Source organism: Conger conger, chromosome 2 (genome assembly GCF_963514075.1).
Source record: "Conger conger chromosome 2, fConCon1.1, whole genome shotgun sequence".
NCBI classification, from domain to species: Eukaryota; Metazoa; Chordata; class Actinopteri; order Anguilliformes; family Congridae; genus Conger; species Conger conger.
In genome coordinates this window covers 51,098,705-51,120,904 of record NC_083761.1, presented here as the reverse complement: position 1 = coordinate 51,120,904, position 22,200 = coordinate 51,098,705, and the positions used below count along the sequence as shown (strand labels likewise).

Genomic DNA, 22,200 nt, shown 5'->3' with positions numbered 1-22,200 from the left:
TCTTAGTCGCAGTGTTTCCTTATCTCTCACTCTTCTCTCACTGTTTAAGTGCAGCGTTTTCTCTAACCTATGTTATTGCAATTCCAGCCATTGGATTAAACATACTATGTTGCCCCCACCACATGTTTGTGTTGCCCCCACCACTAGTCACTCCAAGCCAAAAATGTGTTCAAATACACAACAACATTTACAATCCGCTCATTTGAGTGGTAGTAAAGAAATGTTTCTGTACACTGGGTAGTTTCATAGTGAAGCTACTGCCTTACACTCTCTATATATGTCAGTGATTATTAAGTGTATGTTTATGGTTGGCTCCACTTTGGGAATTAGATTTCCAGTTATGAGTATGACTGTTTTAGATATTAAACGGGTATCTAATGTACATCATATGAGATGTTATGTTGTACACAAACTGTATATCTACAGGTCATGGTATGTGCCCTTTTGTATACTAAAACTGATTACTAAATTAAGGTTTTCATATGAAAGATTAATGTTATACATCTGGTTTTCAAGAACATTGGGGACATATTTCAGAGCAGAACTGTGCAAGCAACATGGTGCATAAAGAATTGCCTGGTAATTAGTAATTAGGGTGTATGGGATGGATTCAACATTTTGTCCCTTTCCATTTATTTCTCTGTTTTGCATGCTTGGTACTGGCCATCCTTCACTTGTGTGGCCTTAGCTGGTGTGGAAGGAGAGCTCCCCCTTTGGGGCCAGCATTTCCCTATAAAGCTTTGGATGTGAAACAGGATAGCAGGAGGTGCCTTTCAGAGTCATATTCTCCTGTGTGAGAGTGACTGTATGGCTGTATGGAGACTATTACCTGCAGTACCCCACACTCTGCAGTCATCACAATTTTTTTGCATTTTGTGCTTTTTTTTTCCTCTGCCACATTTTTCTGCTGCTCTCATACTTAATATGGTGTAACATATTAGTAATGACAGGGGTTCACAATGGTGTTTCTATGCGTGGTTGGATGTCCTGCCTGTATTACATTGTATTACGCATGCACTTATTGTACATTGAGATTCACAGAGCTGTACTGACCTGTAGTATCTTTACTATGTGTTAGTTATCATGTACTAGTGAGCTATTGTGCCCTAAATTAGAATGACTCCGTAGTGAAACAGATGCACTGGGCATTGAGGTATATTGCATCGAATGTCCTCAACTCAATGTAGGCTATCAATCCATTTCTGTCTGCATATTCGCCTCCACTACACACTGACTTCTACGTCAGCCATTTACAGTATGTCTGTCCAGATCAGTGACCCAGATCATAGCATATTAAATGGCATTTCCGTTGATTCTGGTACTATATCAACACAGTATGCTACATTGACAGAATTGCGTGTAGTTCCGTATTTCGCCTTCCGAAAAGGGAGAGAATTGGAGTGGAAGCTATATCTTCGATCGATATAATTGTCAACGTCGATAAATCAGATTATTTACAATACGAATCACTTGTGATCCGTGCCCGAATTCTTGATAAATGCTCGAGGGTATAGCCCTTAGTGTGTTCAGCGTCAGTTGCCTGCGTGCTGTTGATAGCATATAAGACAAGAGATGCTTTATCATCATTTTTATTTTGATGTGGTACCAGCTACTAGGCTAAGGCATTTTGTAGGATTTGTAGGAGAACGACGTTGTTATGATTTGCTGCACTGTGAATATATTTAGTGGTCAATATTACAATACATGCCATTATTAGGATAGCAAATTCATGCGATTTCGGCAGGTTCACGTTGGACCGCTAAGTGTCTTATATCACATCTCTGTGCTATAGCGTAATACTGCGGTGTCGTACGAGATGACTACGCGTTCATTTCTACTGCAGTAGACCACAAAACAACCCTAATAACACAGAAGGAAACCGGCAGAAAGGGGAAGAGGAGGGGGAGGGAAGGTGTGTGCGTGTGTATCTCTGTTAGTGTGTATGTGCGTGCTTGCGCGATCACGTGTTTGCGCTAGCCTTCTCATGCATTCGATCGAGAATCAAAACTCAGGAAAATGGACGGATCCTCCTTTTCGTGTCTCTTCCTCTGTTGCTGAGTCTTGTGATTGGTTGTGCGTTTATTGATTAATTATACTACATATTTCTGTAACCCTCCCTCTAATTACTAATTGTAGCCTTTTCATATCTGATAATCTTTCTATTGATATGTTATGCACACATACATACACACAAACGCACACAATCCTTACATATGCACATGCGAAGCAATCAACAATCAACTGTAACTGGTATCTGTTTCTATACTGCAGTTATATATCAAATTATCTTTATACTTCTAATTGCTGTCTTATGCACCAATTCATTAAACTAGCATAATTTTCAAAACCAAAAAAGATTGGTGTTTAGTGTTCCAGTTTTTGCTCTATATTGCGTGGAATGGTGTTTTCAGCAACGCTTCCATAAACACAAATATAGTAGGCTATACTACACCACCATGGAATTAATGGAATTAAGTAGGAAACTTTGGACTGGGAAACTTGTGTGATACACTGGGCTGACCAGTGGAGGACAGGTCCCCCTCTGTAGCTGGGTTCCTGTGTTTCATCTGCAAATGAAATTGATTTGACTTGATATGTAGTATTATCTTTGGACATGGATGTGATGAATATTGGAGATTATTGGAGAAGCCAATGACAGCAATATATTACAACCTTCGATAACTGTATGCAGGGATAGGGTTTATCAACCAAAACGTGTTCATTAGATTTATAAAGTGTTGTGGGTTCATCACTTTATCACAGTCCCTGGAGTGGGTACAACAAGTTCTGACAGCCCCCTATTCTCAAGAGAGCTAATCAAGGTACCTCTTTATTGGATGAATTTAGATATCTTGCATGACCTTTTTGAGTATTTTGCCTCCACATGGTATTGGTCTACCACTACAAACTGCTTCATCTGGCCACAGAATCTTTGTCAACCTCATGGCACTTGTCAGTGTTTTTGTTGTATATTCTACTGACAGCAAGAAATGTCAATCTCTATGCTCAGCTCAGTGATTGGTGCACATCTCTCCGTGAGAGTGATGAAATTAGCGTGCTCCAAGAAGCCGTGGACAGTGAATCTGTGCTGTGCATGCAGGTGGAGTCGTGTGACACCATGAAGCAGCCCCTGCAGAGACTGCACAAATACATGAGTGTTAGCAAACGGCTGTGTGCACAGGTGAAGACTTGTGTTGAATGCTATCCTGCTGTGATTTCTCTCTGATGTCATGCAGAGTCACCAAATGACTCCATATCGGTCCGTAGTAGGGGCCTGGAGTATTAACACCCCCTGACTGAGCTATTACCTACAGTACTCTTTAACTTGTTTACCCATAGTCCCCAAGGAGTTCACTGAGTTTCAAAAACATGACACTGCTGAATAATTACTGCTTGCATGTTAGAGGTTTACAGAATGCCACTGTAAGCACAGCAGACATATTTTAATATGCGAACATGATCTTTAGTACAATTTGTTGTTCAGTTTAGCTCTGCAGGGTATAAAAGAGATCAGAGTATTGAAAGGGAAAATGCAACCCTAGACACAACAGCCTGCTTTGTTACCAGGCCACAACCTTTCAGTGGTGGATATATCTGACCACAATTGCCTGAAGTGTATTTACTGTACTGCAATAGCATGTTCTGTATTTACATAGGCTATGACATTCTGTGTTCCTTCTCCTATCAGATGCTATGGGTCTGGTGCTGTGTTGTGCAACCATACCTCTTGTGGTTGTCGGATTGAATGTCTTGTCATTCAAATCAAATGCTATAGCTACTTTTACAAATATAGGTATAGTCCCGTCCAAAATTATTGTAACAGCAAGGTTTATTCCTTTGCTATACCCTGAATCAGTTTGAGATGTAAAGATGTACATAAGATGACAGATCTGAATTTCAGCTTTTATTTCCTGGTATTTGTATCTAGATTGGTTAAACAACTTAAAACATATCACCTTTTGTATCAGACCACCCCATTTTTAGGTGAGCAAAAGTATTGGAACATGTGACTGACAGGTGTTGCCCAGATGTGTCCTGTTAGATTGATTGGTTAAACAATAAATAGTTCTGTCATGATCTGTGTTTTCTATGAGTCTCCAGCTTTTCACCTTTTGTTTCCCTCTGTGCTCACTGTAGTCCTGTTTTCTGTTCATTCATTTCATTCATTCGTTTCACCTGTGTCTCACTTCCTGATTGCCATGCACACCTGATTCTCGTTCCTTTGTTATCTGTTCTACTTAAACCTGTCTGTTCTGTCTAGTTGTTTCTAGATTCGCCTGCCATTCTCTCCAGCGTTTATTTTGTCTCAGTTACCTGTGTTCTATTGTGATCTGTTTTGTGTACCTCTACTACCGCCTTTTGGATTCTCCTTTGTTTGGATTACCGGTTTGTGATTTTGGATTTCTTTTTTGTTTATCTGCCTGTTTGGACTGCCTTCTCGTTAACAAACTTTTGCCTATCAAACTCAAGACTATGTTTCGGATTTTGTTTGCTGTGTCTGTTAGCCTGTGAAGGAACCTCTGCCTGGACTACTAACTATGAACTGTGGTACCCTCTACATTCCTGTTTGCCAGTTTCTGATCTTTAACTGTTTAACCTGCCCGATTACCATTAAATAACTTTATTGGAAATACTTAGAGTTCGCTACTGGTTCTGTTGTTCTGCAGCCTGATAAGTTCTGAATGTCTATTCTTGGGTTTTGCCTTGGGTTTTGCCTGTGAAGTCTGCATTTGTGTTTGAAAAGATAAACCAACATGAAGACCAGAGAAAAGCAAGAAAAAAGCAAGCCATTTTGAAGCTTAGAAAAGAGGGGAAATCAGAGCCATGGCACAAGCATAGGGGGTTGCTTGTACGACAACTTGGATTGTCCTGAAAAATAAAGAAACCACTGGCATACTGAGCAACAGACATCAAACAGGTCAACCAAGGAAAACAGCAGTTGATGACAGAAACATTGTGAGAGTAACAGCCAGTGACATCCAAAACAATCTCCATAGGGTAGGGGTGAAGGTATCTCAACTATTCAAAGAGCAGCAATATAGAGGCTATACGACAAGATGCAAACCTCACATCAGAAGTAAGAATCGGAAGGTGATATTACAATTTGCCTATAAGTACAGAGATGAGCCCGACTGAGTATGCATTTCACTTCCTGAAGAGGAGATATTAAATGTACTTCAGTTCAATTAATGACAGTGTTCATAAAGAATTTGCTGTTTAAATGTGTAGGTAGTCAGTGTGCAACACCGTACTTTGTATTTGCCTTGACCTGCCTGTGTGAGAGCACTGACAAATGACTGGGATTTTCAAGTCCTTCTCTCAGCCTGTAGGAACTCTTATACTTGAAATGGAAACAAAGGTCTGTGCTCTAGTCAGTTATAATGATGTGTGTATTCCTAGCAGTGGCCTATAGTTCAACCTAGGGTTCTGGGAAGAAAGAAAGTATACAGCATGGATATCTTCTGTTGTGTCAGGAACTGTACAGAACAGTATAAACTCACTCTTGAACTTGAATACTGTGACCTGACTTGCAGAGGGGTTAACACAATATGTACAGAGCATTAGAATGATTTTCTGCTTGTTCATTTCCTTGGTCTTAGGCAGTGATGGATGATGTTGTATCGCTTTTTCCCCTCTCAGCTGATTAACAGTTCCTTGGAGTCTGTATAACTTGATTCTACTGCCTTGACCCCCCCCCTGCTTTTTTACCCCTCTCTTGCCCATCTCCTTTGTACTATATTGTGTTTTGGTCTGTCCTCCTCCTCAAAATCTTTCCATGTGTAATGTATGAATTAGTCTGTATAGTAGTAAACCTTGTACTCTCCAGTCTCTCACTTTGGAATTAAATTAGGTGTCGTCGACACTGGCATAGCAAGAGAACTCAAGCATTGCCAAAGATGCTAAAACAGTACAATACATAATTAGCTTCCAATGCAAAAGATACATGACCAAGATAAAACACACAACTTGGTGTGGGAGTTCTTCTGCAGGAGGAATACACCACCAAACCACAAGAAAGTGAATCAACTCACACTTACTCGATGGAACTGAAAAATGCTCAGGCATCATTCCAAACAGAATAGTCCAAAAATGCTTGCTTAGATTTGAATCTGTTTGCTGAGAATGCCATTACACATGGATAAGGTTAATGTCCTGATCCTCAAACCACTGGGCGGCTACTCATCTACTGATCTGTGGATGGAAGCATATAATTTTGAAAGGAAATGTTTTAACATGGTGAAAATGATCACTTAGTACTTAGTTCGAATCCCCATCGGCCGGGGCCTCTCTGTGCGGAGTTTGCATGTTCTCCCCGTGTCTGCGTGGGTTTCCTCCGGGAACTCCGGTTTCCTCCAAAGACATGCAGGTTAGGCTGATTGGAGAGTCTAAATTGCCCGTAGGTATGTGTGTGTGAGTGAATGGTGTGTGTGCCCTGCGATGGACTGGCGACCTGTCCAGGGTGTATTCCTGCCTTTCGCCCAATGTACGCTGGGATAGGCTCCAGCCCCCCTGCGACCCTGTTCAAGTGGGTTAAGATAATGGATGGATGGATGGATGATTTGACTTGCCTTCCAAGGTTACGAGTACATCAAAACCATGCCAGGAAAGTGTAACCCACTCCATTACCAAATCAGCAGAACTATTCAGTGTTGGAACAAGTGATATGTTTTTTACACAACCCCCTTAGTTTATGAATATAACAATATATTGGTACAACCTTTACACATTGATGTTTAATTATATACAGTAGCTCTGTGGATGCTGTGCCAAATCCCAAAAGATTGGTATCTGAATAAAGAGTTTATATCTAATTCATTGAGTTTTTACAAGTCTTAGAATAACAGTGCAGTCTGTAATATGGGCAGTATTTGGACAGTGGTACCATTTATGTTCTTTTGAACCCAGCACCCTTTGAAATGAAACAATGAATATCAAGTTGAAGTGCAGACAGACCTTTAATTTGAAGGTCCACCTTTAATTTTACATCCATATTAGGTGATCCATGTAGGAATTGCAAGTCCGAGTCAAGTCTCAAGTCTCTGAGCTAGTGTCCAAGTCAAGTCTCTAGTCTCCAGTATGGTGCAGCCTAAACAACAGTATGGCTTTAGAAATTCATCACAATTCCTATGCTAATTGAAGATATAGAAACCAGAAGTGTAGAAGACATATTTTGTATATGACACCATGTGTGTGGCAACTGAAGAAGCAGTATTATCAGGGGCACACAAAAAGATGGTTATTTCATTTATTTATTCATTTATCAATGAACTACCATACCTGAACCAACATTTTCGCAAAGCCTGGAGAAAGGTTTGCCAAAACCTCAGGTCTGGTGTTTTAGGTAATTGATACATCAATAAATAAGATAAAATAAATAACCATTCTATTTTAAAGAAGTCTGTGTGACTCATGTGACATAATGTAAGCATTACTATGGGCTGTAATATAAGATGATGGTCAATAACAAAATGAACTGGTTGGTTACATGAACACAGTTTAATCTTAGTCCTGGACTAAATTCATCTTTGTATGGATAATCTCCAATTAAATTTAGTCTAGGACTAGGCTTAATCTGCATCTGCAACTCAGTAATTATAATTCTAACCTTATCTGTAGATGAAGTTACAAAGTGTTGAAATTTGAATCACGTTGCAGGATTGGTTTATTAATATACTCTTATATTAATAAATGAAAGGTAACTGCTAAGCATTTACTTTAATCATTTTTTTAAAAATCTAATGAGGCTAGATATTGTTTATGCAAAAAATTAGGAGCTATGATTTTGGAACTACATCTACATTATGCCATAGGAAAACCTCAAATCCTAAGAAATGGCATTGCACTATTGCATAGTAACATGATAAATATTTTCAAAACCGCATGCAACTACAGTACATGCCAAACTCGGGTTCTACGGTAGCTTTTAATGTTAACGTCAATTACAAACAAGCTCTCTTGAAAATACAGTTCATATTTGTATGACATTGGAATAGCAAACAATGTCCACCCAATTAGTACATAACGTCAACTAACAAGACATTCAAAATCACTTGCTGTCCTGCTTGCATATCGATCTTAAAGATCATACTGAAAGGTTTTTAAAATAGTACAACCCTTGATCAGGTTCCAAATTCCATTACATGGCCATTTTTACTAAACATGCAGCTGCTTGTGTGAAGTACATTGACAATGAAAATACATGGGGCTTTTCAAGCCAACCTGTAGAAGGTTGGCTTGAAAACGTTACTGTACCTTATGTTCATGGAACACTAATAGCTTTTCAAAATCAACCATTTGTCTGAAACACGTAATTTGGTCATCACAATTTGATGTGGTTGCTCCCGCATCTTTTATTTTAATTCTCCACATTTTGCTGAATTATTTAAACTCAAAGGCCACAACATGCGGAACTGTAGCTAATCTCAACAAGCTATGCTGCTGAAATACAGTATAGGGTATTGCTATGGTTGCAACTAAAAGGGCACAGTGTGGCATGTAAAACGATGTTGGGTGTAACTAAGGAATATCTTTCATATAAATAATTGAAATTGGCTGTGACATTATTCACTTCATTATTGGCAGACTCTTATTGTTCATGAGTCCTTATTGAAGAGTCCGAGTCGAATCTCAAGTCATTTTTGGATGAGTCCGTGTTGGATGGAATCCGTGTATGTGCGACTCAAGTGCAACTCAAGTGAGTCAGCATTTGTGGCAGCCATACATTGCCACACTATAATGTATAAACACTACGATGTTTCACAGATGAGGGTGGTGCTTTGGTTCTTGGGTAGTTCCATTTAACCTCCATACTTTGCTTTTGCCATCACTCATCTTGGACTTATCTATCCACAGGACCTTTTACCAGAACCCTGCAGGCTCTTTTAGGTACTATTAGTAAACTGTAACTTGACCATCCTGTCATTCCAGCTGGTTTGCATCTTGTATTGTAGCATCTATAGATATATTTGTGAGGACGTCTGCAGAGAATAGGCATGGACACATCTATATTTGCTTGCTAAAGAGTGTTTCTAATCTGTTGAAAAAAAATATATATATATATATTTTTTTTTATGGCGGAAATCCTTTGGTCATCAAGTTCGGTCTTTTGCCTTCCTTCGGTCTTCCTTGGCATACCAGCCCCTTTGCAATTACTGAGTGCACCAGTGCTCTCTTTCTTCTTAATTATGTTCTAAACACTTTATTTTGGTAAGCCTACTGTTTTGCTTATGTCTCTGACTGTAGTTTTTTTCTTCTTATTTTTCAGCCTCATAATGGTTTCCTTGACTTTCATTGGCACTCAATCTTCTCATGTTGACAAACACTAATAACAGGCTCCAAAGGCAAACAAATGCCTAGAATCAAGACTAGCTACTGAATGATTTCTTATGCCGGACAAATCCAAAACAGCTGAGAAGCCAACAAGGCATTACACACATTCCACATGCTACAGAAAAACTGTAAACAAGTAAACCAATCAAATACCAAGACCTGTCAGTATGTTAGGTACATTTGTGATGGCTGCATGCCCATGGGTTGATAATGATGGTAAAGCTGTATGGAGACAAGGAGGGTATCTTCTGATTAAAGGTAAACTGGGAGCAAAGAGTAACGTGAGAGCGACAATGATGATTGCCAGATAGGCTAGAAAGGGTCTCTAGATTTATAGCAATGTGGGAAAATTAGATGGGTGGATAAAGAATGACAGTGTCAGAGGCCATCTTGTAGGGAAAGGTACAAGACCCACAGTGTACGGAACAGAAATGAGAGAAAGTCGGGAAGCTGGGAATAAATACACGAAATTATGGCTGGGAATTAAATGCAGGATCTATCTATCTTGTCTTCCCCAGTATCACTGCTGTATCAGTGAGCTACACAAGAGTTTAAGTCCCAGGGCGTCTATCTGACATTTTCATTCCCTCATTAATTTCCTCAGTTTCATTAGCGTGACTGTTCATCTGTTCTCTTGATCCAGCATTCACTTCTTAATGCTGCTCCTGTATATTCACTGATGTCTCAATGTCCCTGGAGTGTACTTGCATATACTGTATGTATACAGTGGGAGAGTGGTTCTGTTGTACAGAACTTGTGTTTGCCACAAGCTCACAACTGTACTGTCAGGTCATGTTGAGCATGACCTGGTTTGGTTGTCATAGTGTTTTACCATTTTTAAAATTAGGCTAGGGCTACGGATCATTTACCCTGCTGCCATTGTCACTGAATGCCAAGATTTGATATCTGGTTTGGTATCCAAGGTAAGCTACTGTGGTGGAAAAGAGGGGCTGACATGTCACCATCTGGTGAGGTATTGCATGATTTATCTCTGTAATGGGGGAGGTCCTCCCACCATCTCTGTGTTTGGTCTTCAGGAATCTGCATCTGACTTATTGCACACTGAGTATTTATATCTAGATATATTATTGATTCTGATTTGCTATATGAAATGGATGGCAGAAAGTAATGCAATGGCAACAGTTTTGTAAACACACCAAATTACTGATTATTTTTAAAATTCAGAAATGACAGTGACTCATCATTTAAGTTTTCAATTCTGAGGCTTAGTTGTAAATGCAATATCTCTGTTCCTCTTTGAAAATAATATTGTCATTCAAAATGTAATAGATGCACATTCACAGCCATTTTCTGTGATCATTTTTGATTGAGAAGCAACTGAGGACAAATCACTGAAATATGTGATGCATTGTCGCACAAATGATCATTACCACGGCATGGAAAAATAACCACCCACCTAGGGCAAATACGGCATTCAGATTGGACAAGACGTGCCACATGGGTGTGCATTCATTTTGTATTAGCTTGCTAACAAGAACATATCGAACAGGGGCTCGTTTTGTGAAAGCGATTTGCAAGAATTTTCACTCACAGATCGCAAATGCAAAATTAGTTGAGAATCGCAAATAAAGCTGTGATGACGACATACCTCTCGCAATTTTCTCCCTCAAATATGAGATATTCCTCTTCTAGTGCAGATTGGCTCCAGAACATCTGCATCCTAAAGTGTTAGGCTCTACCTATTTGTACGTATTGTAAAAACTGTTTCCCAAGACCAACACGTCAAGTGAAATTTCTACACACTACTTGGTCTCCCAAAAGTCCTTTGTACAATTATTAGTTTACAAATACCCATCACTGACTGAGAACACACTGTGGTTAACTAAACTGGAAGAACACGCAACAGTTACATTTCAAGCAACTGTGATTTGGGTCACTGCTTCATCAGAAGTGATGTTACTGATGGATGTCTTCTAGGTGACAGTATTTAATTTGGATATTATAAATAACAAAACACCTAACATTACTTTAAAGTGTAGGCTATATGATATGAGGTGTATCAGGTAGATGTAATCATTAAAATAAAACAAACCATTAAAATAACACTTTTATTTTACAATGTAGATAATCTTTCAATCTGACTGCAAGATTAATTCTTCCAGCCTTTGGATACCTTGTGAAATATTGGCTCTGACACTCATGGCTGAGGACTACTTTGCTGAGGAGCGCTAACGCTGTGCACAAATGCAAAAGTTTGATAGAAAAACCAAAAAGGATGCTGGTAAACATTCACTATACAATGCATTTCATGCAAGTAGTTGTGCCACAAGCGCAGAGTGCTGAATAACCTATACTTGAACACAGAATGACCCGAGAGGCTAAAATATATTCAGTACACTGATATTCTCTGTAAACTACATGTAGCGTGAAATAATTTCATATTTTTGGAAATTATGCCATTTGTGATGCATGAGCCACAGCAGAATGGCTAGACAGTCTGAAGACAAAAAGAAAACAAGGGAGAAAGAGACGCAAACACCTGAACAAGGAACAGGTCGACCAAATACGGATGTAAAAAATATATGAAATTGCCCATTGCTGTTTTGCGGGACTGGCTGCAAAAACAAGACATGCCCGCTGATTTTGACAGTTACAGTACAGTAAAACTCTATACTGAGGTTTTTCTCTGCTTAAGTTCAAAATGGGAAGGGCCAGACTGGAATTGAAGTCTGGAATACAGTGTGAAATCTCTATAAATTGCTTGCCATTATTTTGCTAGCTAACATTAGTTAATAGCCTAATGCTATATTTCCTTTCGCCGATGATGAGCTTGTGAACTCTTCTTCAGCAATGATGCAGTTAGCTTTTAGTAAAATAATATAGCAATTTTTTCTCAGCAATTGGGACTCTTTTTTTTCTTGATAGCATTGTGTTTCAATTCATAAATGTGTTTCTAAACTTAAAATAAATTGACCATAGCTACATTATATTGCCAAGTTAGCCATGGTATAAGTTGGATAATACCCTAAGAAGGAGTCAGTTATGAGGAAATAACTGCACTTCAATGTAGTAAACAGCCTTCCACGACAGCACCACCCTGTTGGGCAGTTATCTCCTCATAACTGATTCCTTCACAGGGTATTATCCCTTACATTTACTACAAGGGTTAATTAGTTTCTTTTCATAGTTTGTTTGTTGCTTTTTAATGGACAAGTATGGGGTATTTGTCTAAAATATTGACTCTCTCTGATGTATAATCCTTTGCCAATTTCAAAGAGATCTGATTGGTTAGTTTCTGCTTGTCAATCACCTGATCTGACCTTAATGGATCAATATTCATTTACATAGGTGCAGGTATGGACTGTTTGTTTTTAGGTGGAGCAGAACAAAAATGGTTTAAATTGTGCTTTTAGTGAGTGGCTCCTGATTAGTAGCACTTAGAGTTACTCAACTGCTTAGACCATATGCTGGAATTAATTATTCAATAGTTACAGAAAACTCCATGGTGTTAGTTTGGAAAAGGTAGATAGGAATGTTAATTGCAAAATGTTAATGTCAAAATATTCCATGTTGCACTTTGGGTTTTAATATCTCACTCACATTCATTATAAAAAAACATTAAACACTGCAAGGTCACTGCAGGGAGCCAACCGAAAGTGCCTACTGACTGCCTAAAACATAAAATATATGACTAAAATCCGTCATTTACTACATACTCTACCACTGTTACATTCATTTAGAAGGTTCCATTTGCATATTTATTAACTGATATTCAAGGAAGCACTGTATGCAGTTATATCTGAAAATGGCTGACACTTATTTGGGTGCCCTGTGCATATAGGTTGTGGCAGAGGCCAACCCCCCGCTGCAAACTGAATGTATATGCCCTGGATTAGCAACAACATATATTATTGAAAGCATATTCACTGCAGAGTAGTTTCTATTGAACAGAGGGGGGGGTGTGCATGGACTGTGCTAATGCTACAGAATTGTTAGCAGGCCAGGATGTTCCATACCCCCCCCCCCCCTCCCCCAACTCTTAGTGTCCCCCTGGTCTCTGCTAAGTAAGCCTTTCCTCCGTCGCCCCTGTGACTGGGCCCGGGCGGCCGGTGCTAGGCTTGGCACTGTGTGCTGACAGTGTGTGTGGGTGTGTGGCTTCCTGCACTGCTCTTTGACTCTCTCCCTCCAGGCAGCTGCAGTCAGCTCTCTCCGGTCCCGCACTTGGGAATTCCTCCAGCTCCCCTCCCCCAGCACATCTCCTGGGCCCGTGTGTCCGTGTTCTTCTTGCACTGAATTGATTTGTCCTACAATTACATCGCACAGGTGGCATGCACAGACTTGCCGGGCTTGCCATAATTCCATTCGGTTTCCCTATAAATCAATCGATCAATAAAGGGGATCGATGCGCTTTCTTTGCTGACGGCTAAGTGCACGTGGAAGTCGATACGAGGCTAAAACATTTGCACCCCTTGCATTCCCCAGCAATGCCCATTGTGCTGCGCTCTGAATGTTCCAAATGAATGGGTTATGAATGATTAATAATTTTTGTATTTGATACATATTGATGCCGCTTCACCTCTTCCCCACGTCCTCTCTGAATGGGTTCGGCATGTCCCCTCTCCCTTCCCATTCCACCACCTCACATTTCCCACACCGTCTCGCTCTCTGAGAGGAGTGCCTGGTCATAACCTCCGTTCACGTTCTCTCTGTTGTTTCCTCTGCACATCTCCTTGCATGAGTCTCCTGCACATTTTGTCATGAGTGGGCACTAGTATGACCACAGCGGTTATTAGTAACGACACAGAGAACCAGTCTCTCTCAATGTTAGACTCTATTGAACTTATCTGTGTGCACAGCTCAACAGTCACTGAACCAGTTTGTCCTACCTTTCTTGCTCAAGGGAACAATAGTTCGGGTAAGTTTTTCTGGAGTGTGGTATGCAAAGCCCAACTTCCAGAAAGCACAATGAATGCACTGGTGACGTGATAGATACCCTCCAGAATCAGTCACAAGGGGGCCATCTCAAGTGCTTTGGACTGTGAAATGGATGAGGCGCAGGTGTGGCCAGACTGTAATTCATCTCAGCCGTAATACACTGTCCCTCCATCAATGACCCCTTCTTTGACCCCTCATCTGAATTTTTGTTGGATATTGTTGTTATTGTGAGTAGTGGCCATGTCATATCCTTTGACCCCTAATAGTTTTGTTTTGTGTATGTGTAATTTCAAATGATTATCAATACATGCATTTCTACTACCATTGCTGATATGATTGTAAGATATTCATATCCCATGATTTCTAAAAAGTAAATGACAGGCAGATGTATGATATGTTTTGGGAAGTCAACTTCTTTACGGACTTCAGGGTCACATTCAGAGTTTTGGGTTTGCAATGTTTTCCTTGAGCAAGTAAAAAACAGATTCAGGGCCTGTCTAGTTATATACACAGATAATGAATGTAATGTAATTTTACAATGTAAAAACATAAGCTAGTTAAAGACATCTTAGAAACCAGAGTATTGTTTTATTATGTAATAACAGTATTGATAATACTAGTCATATTAGTGCTAACTGAACCAGTGTAAGACTGTTTACATTACATTTTACTTTTTTGTCATTTGGCAGATGCTTTTAATCCAAAGCGATTTACAAGTGCATAGGTTCTTCCACAGGTTAAATTAAGGGTTCGGGTTAGACAAGAGGGATATTGGATGGGGGGGAGGAAATCAGGAGGGAGGACTAAGGTATAGTCTGAAAAGATGTGTTTTTAGTCTGCGTCGAAATATGGGGAGGGAGGATTCTGCTGTCCTGACAAGTCATTCCACCTCTGAGGAACCAGAACGGAAAACAGGTGTGAACGTGCAGCTCGTAGTGAGGGAACTACAAGGCGACCAGAGCTGACAGACCAGAGAGGTGTGTAGGAATCAATTAAAGATTGTATGGAAAGATTGTATTGACACGAGGCGACCAGTCCATTGCATTACGATTCCAGCTCCAGAGCACAATGGCAGAATTGCTCAATTGAAGACTATTTAGCAGTGGCTAGCTCAGCCGTAAATTGTGTATAACAGGAGGGAGCAGTATTTGGCTGGACTCTGTCCTTGGTGCTGAAAAGAAATCTGCTGTGGCTAGTCTGCTTCAGAAAAAGCAGAAAACCACATTAATGCATACACACACATGAACACACTCAATGTCCAGAATCTTTTGCTCCATTGGGTCACAGCTACACTATGCAACACACGTACATTCCTGCTACCCTTCCTGCACATTTCCACCTTTATCTTCCTTCAGAAAGGGTCATTGTGTTTGCGTACAGATACTTTATATTGCCACATGGCTGCGGGCTTTTTGTGCTACTGCACTATGCTGTACTGTATAAGAGGAGAACACTTGGTGATTCTGCTCTGTATTTGCAGGGCAGCATCTGCCTCACGTCCCACCTGTGTGTTTTCCTTCTCTCCTCCACTCCCCCTTCTTTCTCTCCTACATATACTCCCCCCTTTCTTCTCTCCTCCCCTCCCCCTTTTCTCCTCTCCTTTACTCCCCCCTTTCTTGTCCACCTTGGGTATCCATTTGTCCGTATCATTATGGTGCAGTAAAGAGAGAGAGGGACAGAAAAAAGCTTCAGAAGATACATTAGCATCAAGCGGTAGAGTGCTCCCCCCTCCCGCGGCCCTGCTCGGTCTCTCTCTTTCACACATGCGCACACAGTCACACATACTCACTAAGTAGATTAAATTAGCGGTCAAATCATGTCAGATTTTCCTGGAGACATTCTCACAGTTTACTTCCAAATGAAATGAAACCTAACCAACGCTCTCACTTCGAAACCACATGACATCCAGGGGGCCCATGTTCAAAGCACCATCTTCTTACAGATATTAGATTGGATGGATTGCATTTATAGATTAATTCTATTGATTTTTTGGTAAAGGCTTCCAGTTCGTAGTTCCTTTGTCTATTTTGCAAATGCATTATTTGTTACTAGCAGCTACATAACCCATTAAATACCTATATAAGTAAATATAAAATGACAATTATCAATTGCTATAGATAAATAAATTGTAAAAATAAATGAAACAATACATTGTAAGTATGAATTGTAATAAATACATGAATAAAGGGTAATAATAGTAAGAAATAATTACATTTTGCGAATAAAAACCTTTGAGATATAATAATTATGATTAGCAATATGTGGCAAGGATACAGTACAGTAATTTCAGTAAACAAGTTTGCAGTATTAATTACAATACGAGTATTCCCTGTTGTAAATGTAATGGAATTTAAATGACAGCGCTAATGTTAGCAGTTTTTAAGAAGGGGAGAAGTTTTCAACAGCAGCATTAAGCAGTTTCTATTTTTGGATGCTTCTAAAGCTGCAGTAGAAATGCTAAAACTATAACAACTAACTGGTGGCAAAATGGAGGCAGTGTGCCTGGAATACTACAGAGAATCAAGCCTGGGCTACATTATCATCTGTCTACGACCAGCTCTGTCCGTCAACTCCAGGCTAGCTGATGACAAAACTGTCTTCTTCCTGTGGAGGGCGAAGACTGCTGCAGCTCCTTCCATTGATTTGTCATCTTTCCACAAGCCAGTGAAAGACAATCATTTTCACACATATTGTTTTGCCCAATAAAACTATGACTTGTTTTTTTCTTGTTTGTAATCTCTGAGCAATATTATTACAATAAAAGCATGTCGTTTTTCAGTATTTTTAGCATAACAAAAAGCTAATTACCTGTGTTTATTCAATTCATTTCTTTAACTCAAACTGGTGATGCAGGTGCAGGAAAGAATGATAACACAGGTAAAGGCAGTGGAGTCCACTCACCGCATTAGATTAGGAGCTCCTAAATAACCAAGTATTTATGTCAAATACAGCATAATTCATTGTGGGTTGCCTTGTCCATCATTCAGGTGGATGAAGAGAAATCTATAGATGCAATAGAAGAAAATGAGCAAAATTGGCAGTGTTTTCCATTATTTAGGTTTTATTACATTCCATATCTCTCACCTTTTTCTCCTCCCTCATTCACCCTAACTCTGAAGAGGACTGCGGCATTTATTTTGTAACATAAATAACATGCTCAAACAAAGACAGTGTGCCTCATTAACAATATTTTGCCAAATTTATGTGTGATCCGAATTGAACTAATAAATTCTGCTGGATTTATCAAACAGGAGTAGACACACCTTTTTTACATCTTCTATGCCATGATGTTTCCTTAAAATAAACTTGGACTTGAACTTGCCATTATTGTTTGTTTATTCTTTTTGATTGTCCAGGTGGAAAAACATAAAGCGATGTGCCAAATTTAATGCGCCAAACATCTAACATTTTTGCTAATTAGCCTACTTTTGTTTATATAGGCAGCATAAACTACGTATGCACAACATGGGACTGGAAGAAAAATGAACAGAATCGGTGTAAAATGCGTTGCGGCATCCTACTGTCCTGTGTTCTGTGTGTTAGTTTAACATTGTTTATTATCTTTAGTCTTGTAATTTATTATTTTTCATATTCATGTCTGGTGTTCTGTTTACATTCATTAGTCTTTACACTCGTCTTCCCCTGTGATGTCTGAGTCTGAATGTTTACTAGTCCAGTCACTCCCTTGTCTACGTGCCCCACTATTCGGGTGTTTACGGTAGTTCCGGGGTTCAATCTTCCTTCCAATCTTGCATTCCTTACTTCCTGCTTTCTCTCCATTTCATGTTTGTACATAGCACTAATATACTAATCCCAACTAACACAGAATTTGTACCGTACTAATTATACTAACACACTAATATGTTTGTCAAACTAACAAACTAGCATTCACTAGTTTTGGGTATTTGTAATTTAAATCACTTAACTAACTTACTAACGCATCTCCAGTTTCAATTCTGTTCTGTAACTCCGCCTCCCTATTCTACCACTGATTACTTGCTTAGTTTCAACGAAGTATTCGCACCTGTCTCTCTCTATCTCTGCATCTCCTGATTCTCTGCAATTGTCTACTCTCTAGTCCGGAGCCGTTTGTATTACATGTGTGTCATTGTGAATCCAGTCCACGTTTTCGTTTCCCCCTCGTTATTGTCCTATCACCCTTTCATGTGTCTGACCTGATGTTTGTTTGTTAGACCGCCCTCACTCCCATGCCCTGCCTAGTTTGTCTCATTCCCCTGTGTATTTATACCTGTCCTTTTCAGTTGCATGCTGCTAGTTCGTCTTGTCCTGTTTTCTTGTCCTGAGCCCTTGATTCCTTCCCCCAGTTCTAGCCTCCTTGTTTCCTTGCCCTTGCCCTTGTTCCTGAGTCCTTGCCCTTGTTTATCTGGTTTTCTGGTTTTGACCCCTGCCTGCTTCCCTGGACTCTTCTTTGCTTTTTGGATATTTTGTACCTCTGCCTTTTTGGACTGACCCCCTGGATTTTGACCTTGGCTTGTTTTTTTTGATTCCGCTCTGTCTGCCCCTGCTCTTGCATTAAACCCATTTTAACCCCATCCATGCTGTTCCCTTTCGGTTGAGTCATCGACATCCCAAATTATCGTTGCGTTCATATTTATGAGATAATAAAAACCGTGAAGCAATAAAACCACAAAATGGCCAATTGTTAAAAAGACAACAATGATAACAGTGATAACAGCACTGCCTCTTATTTGCAAAGCAAGTCACAAAGACAATAAAATGCATATTCTAACAATCCTTGATACCATTTCTCTAAGTCAAAAAAAGAAAAAAGAAAAAACAGATTGAAGATCTGTTAATGGAAGTACAAGCCCAAAACAGATGTTATCCCTTAGTGTAAGCAGTGAATTAAAGGGAGCTGGAGAAGACTAAAGCCTGGCAATATATAGCCTAGCTGCTGTCAACTCTTTCTCAAGTAACACTCACTATGCAACAGGTAAAATGGTTTGACATTTGGCACTTTCCTTCCCACAGTGAAGCCTGGAAGGCAGCAGTTTCTGCTCTGCCACCTACAGATCATGTGCTGCTACATATTACTACTGCACAGGCAGCTTTTCTTTAAGGTATTTGTATGAAATGTATCTGTATCGATGTTACTGAGCTAGCTAGTTTGTTAATCCCGTCGCAATTAGTTTACTATTTCGACAAGCTGCTGCCTTCCATGCTTCACTGAGGGAAGGATTCTGATTCTGCTTCAAATCCTCTAGTAAAGCAGTAGGCTAAATGTCATGTAAAGAGAGGTCAGCCGTGGCAACAAAGCCTAATGCTGCATTCACTTCAATTTGGAATGACCGAATAACGACCTTCCGACTGAGAAAAACAGTTTACGTCAAAATCTGACATTAAATGCGAGGCAAAAAACTAAACTTTTCATTCAAATTAAGAAAGCACTTAATTTTAATGAAAAGTTAAAAACTTTTTTTTTTATTCTTATATTATTAGCCTGTTTGGTTGCATATCCTTTGCATGCCATGACTTCCTGATGTCTGTGACCCATCAACATCATCAGAGTCTGGATATCTTATTTTCAGGTTTTCCTACAAGCGATACTAAAACTCTTTGCATTCAAATGGATCTCTATGGGAATTGGGGGGTGGGATTAGATTCAAATACTGTATGCTTGTTATTTATGTATTTGGTTGCTTTTGTGTGTGACTAGTGTTACAGTAACAGTTGATGACTGCTTAGATTAAACAGTTAACTGTGTTATGTTAAGTATATAATCTAGAAAGATAGTTCTTGAAATGCTGCTAAAAGTCTGTAATGTATCAAACAGACATTTTTCTGTAACATATATGTTAGGTTAGCCTTAGTATTGGTATTATTTGCACATTGGTAAACAGGGCTGCTGCATGTCTACTTCTACCGGTATGGTTTTCCTGAACAAGGAATGTGTCTACAGTGTATTACACTATGTGTCTGACTCCCAGACAGATACAACTGGCACACTGACTTTTACTGATTGAGCTATGGTAAATATACATTGACACCAACAACAGGGGGATTAAGGGAGAAAGAACCTAGGCAATGATTGAGTAACCTGGGAAAAACCCCGCAGTAATCTGGAAACTAGGTCACGGTGAGACTAGTGAGAAACATAGCAGAGAGAGAGAGAGGATGAGGAAGAAGAAGAAGGGACAGAGAAAGATTGACACAGGGAAGAGTAGCAGTGAAGAAAAAAGCAGGACAAAAAAAGGACTAATTCTTGGCTGTTGGATATTGTAGGGTAAGGGTATCTAAGGGTATATTCTTCCATCTGTTACAATGTTCTTCCTCTATCTCTGCACTGCATGTGATGCTGACTGGTGCCTGACTAACTCTGGTGTGGAGGCTGACTGATTCTCCCTCTAAAAAAACCAAAACCATTCCAATATGATATTTCATCATTCATATTCTCCACGTTAATTTAGGACACAATTAGAATCACTCAGGTCTTTCTTAATAATAAAATACCCTATTGGTAAAATCACAATTAAGTATCAATCAAATTTAGGGCATGTTTGCTAATTCATAGTCATTGATTAATTAATTTCACTCTTTATTCACGTTTGCTAAGTAGCCTAAATAATATGCACGCTTCACATTACATAATGTGAAACATATTCTATAGGCTACATAAACTGTATTTACAACATTTTCTGCTGCAACACCAAATGATGCATGGGTTCGCTAAATGACCATAACTGCAATGGATATGGATGCAATAACGTTACGTTGTTCAACGCCAAATCCAATGGAGACAAATAGTGGATACAGTGGTTTCCCCTGTTCGCTTATAGCCTAAAAAGCAAAGTGCCTTCACAACGTCACCTTTGCTTTTACTTTCGTCAAGCTGTTCAGTTTCTGACAGCTAATGAATTTATCCGAATTTCAATTAAATAAATTGGTAACTTTAGATAAGGTTTATATTAATGTTAACTCCTCCATTTTACAAATGCCTAGCTTAACATTTCTATTGCTAGATAATGTTATAGCAATAACTTTATAACTGATGTTCAGCCCCTGAAGTCTCATACATTAGACAGATATTTTTTCACAAAATCGGATCGTAATAATTAATTAATTGATCTACGATATCTATATCTTATAACTGTTTTCTTTTGCAACGCCTGTTATTGTCTGCTGTCCGTGTTCAGGATCTGTCTTCCTTTTACTAAAAGTGTTATGAGGCATGTCACTGTCCACTTGTAAGAGACATGCCTCAGGGAAATTTATGTTTTGTTGCAAATGGTGCCTGGTCTTAATAATCCATCCATCCATCCATTATCTGAACCCGCTTATCCTGATCAGGGTCACAGGGGGGCTGGAGCCTATCCCAGCATATCCCAGACCCTGGACAGGTCGCCAGTCCATCACAGGGCACACGCACCATTCACTCACACACTCATGCCTACGGGCAATTTAGACTCTCCAATCGGCCTAACCTGCATGTCTTTGGACTGTGGGGGGAAACCCGAGTACCCGGAGGAAACCCACGCAGACACGGGGAGAACATGCAAACTCCGCACAGAGAAGCCCCGGCCGACGGGGATTCGAACCCAGGACCTCCTTGCTGTGAGGCGGCAGTGCTACCCACTGCACCATCCGTGCCGCCTGTCTTAATAATATCAATGTTAATTATACCCAAAGTCAGTAAACTGTTTGAGAATGTGTTAGAATAGCAAATTAAAAAGTTAGCTAGCCATTAGGCTAGTCAGCCATGGAATGGATCACGATATAGGATAGTAGCTATTAGCTAACCTTAGGGATGTATAGCCTATGATTTACTGTATTCTTCTAACATTGCAACTATTTTACTGTTGAGGGTAGTTTGCTAACCGGGTAAACGCTGATAGAACTTAGTGTGTTAACTAGCTAGCTAATATGTGAAATAGCCTACAGAAAATATGACAAACTCTCTGCTGATTGTGATTAGGTGACTACATTGCATTGGCTTCACAGAGAAAATGTCTGCGC

General features: G+C 39.6%; 1 protein-coding gene across 3 annotated transcripts in view; it reads left to right on the top strand.

Annotated features, from left to right (window-relative positions):
• The window catches only part of LOC133122083 (potassium voltage-gated channel subfamily C member 1-like), a 63,685-nt gene that overhangs the window by 1,115 nt on the left and 40,370 nt on the right, over positions 1-22,200 (top strand). The window lies entirely within an intron of this gene.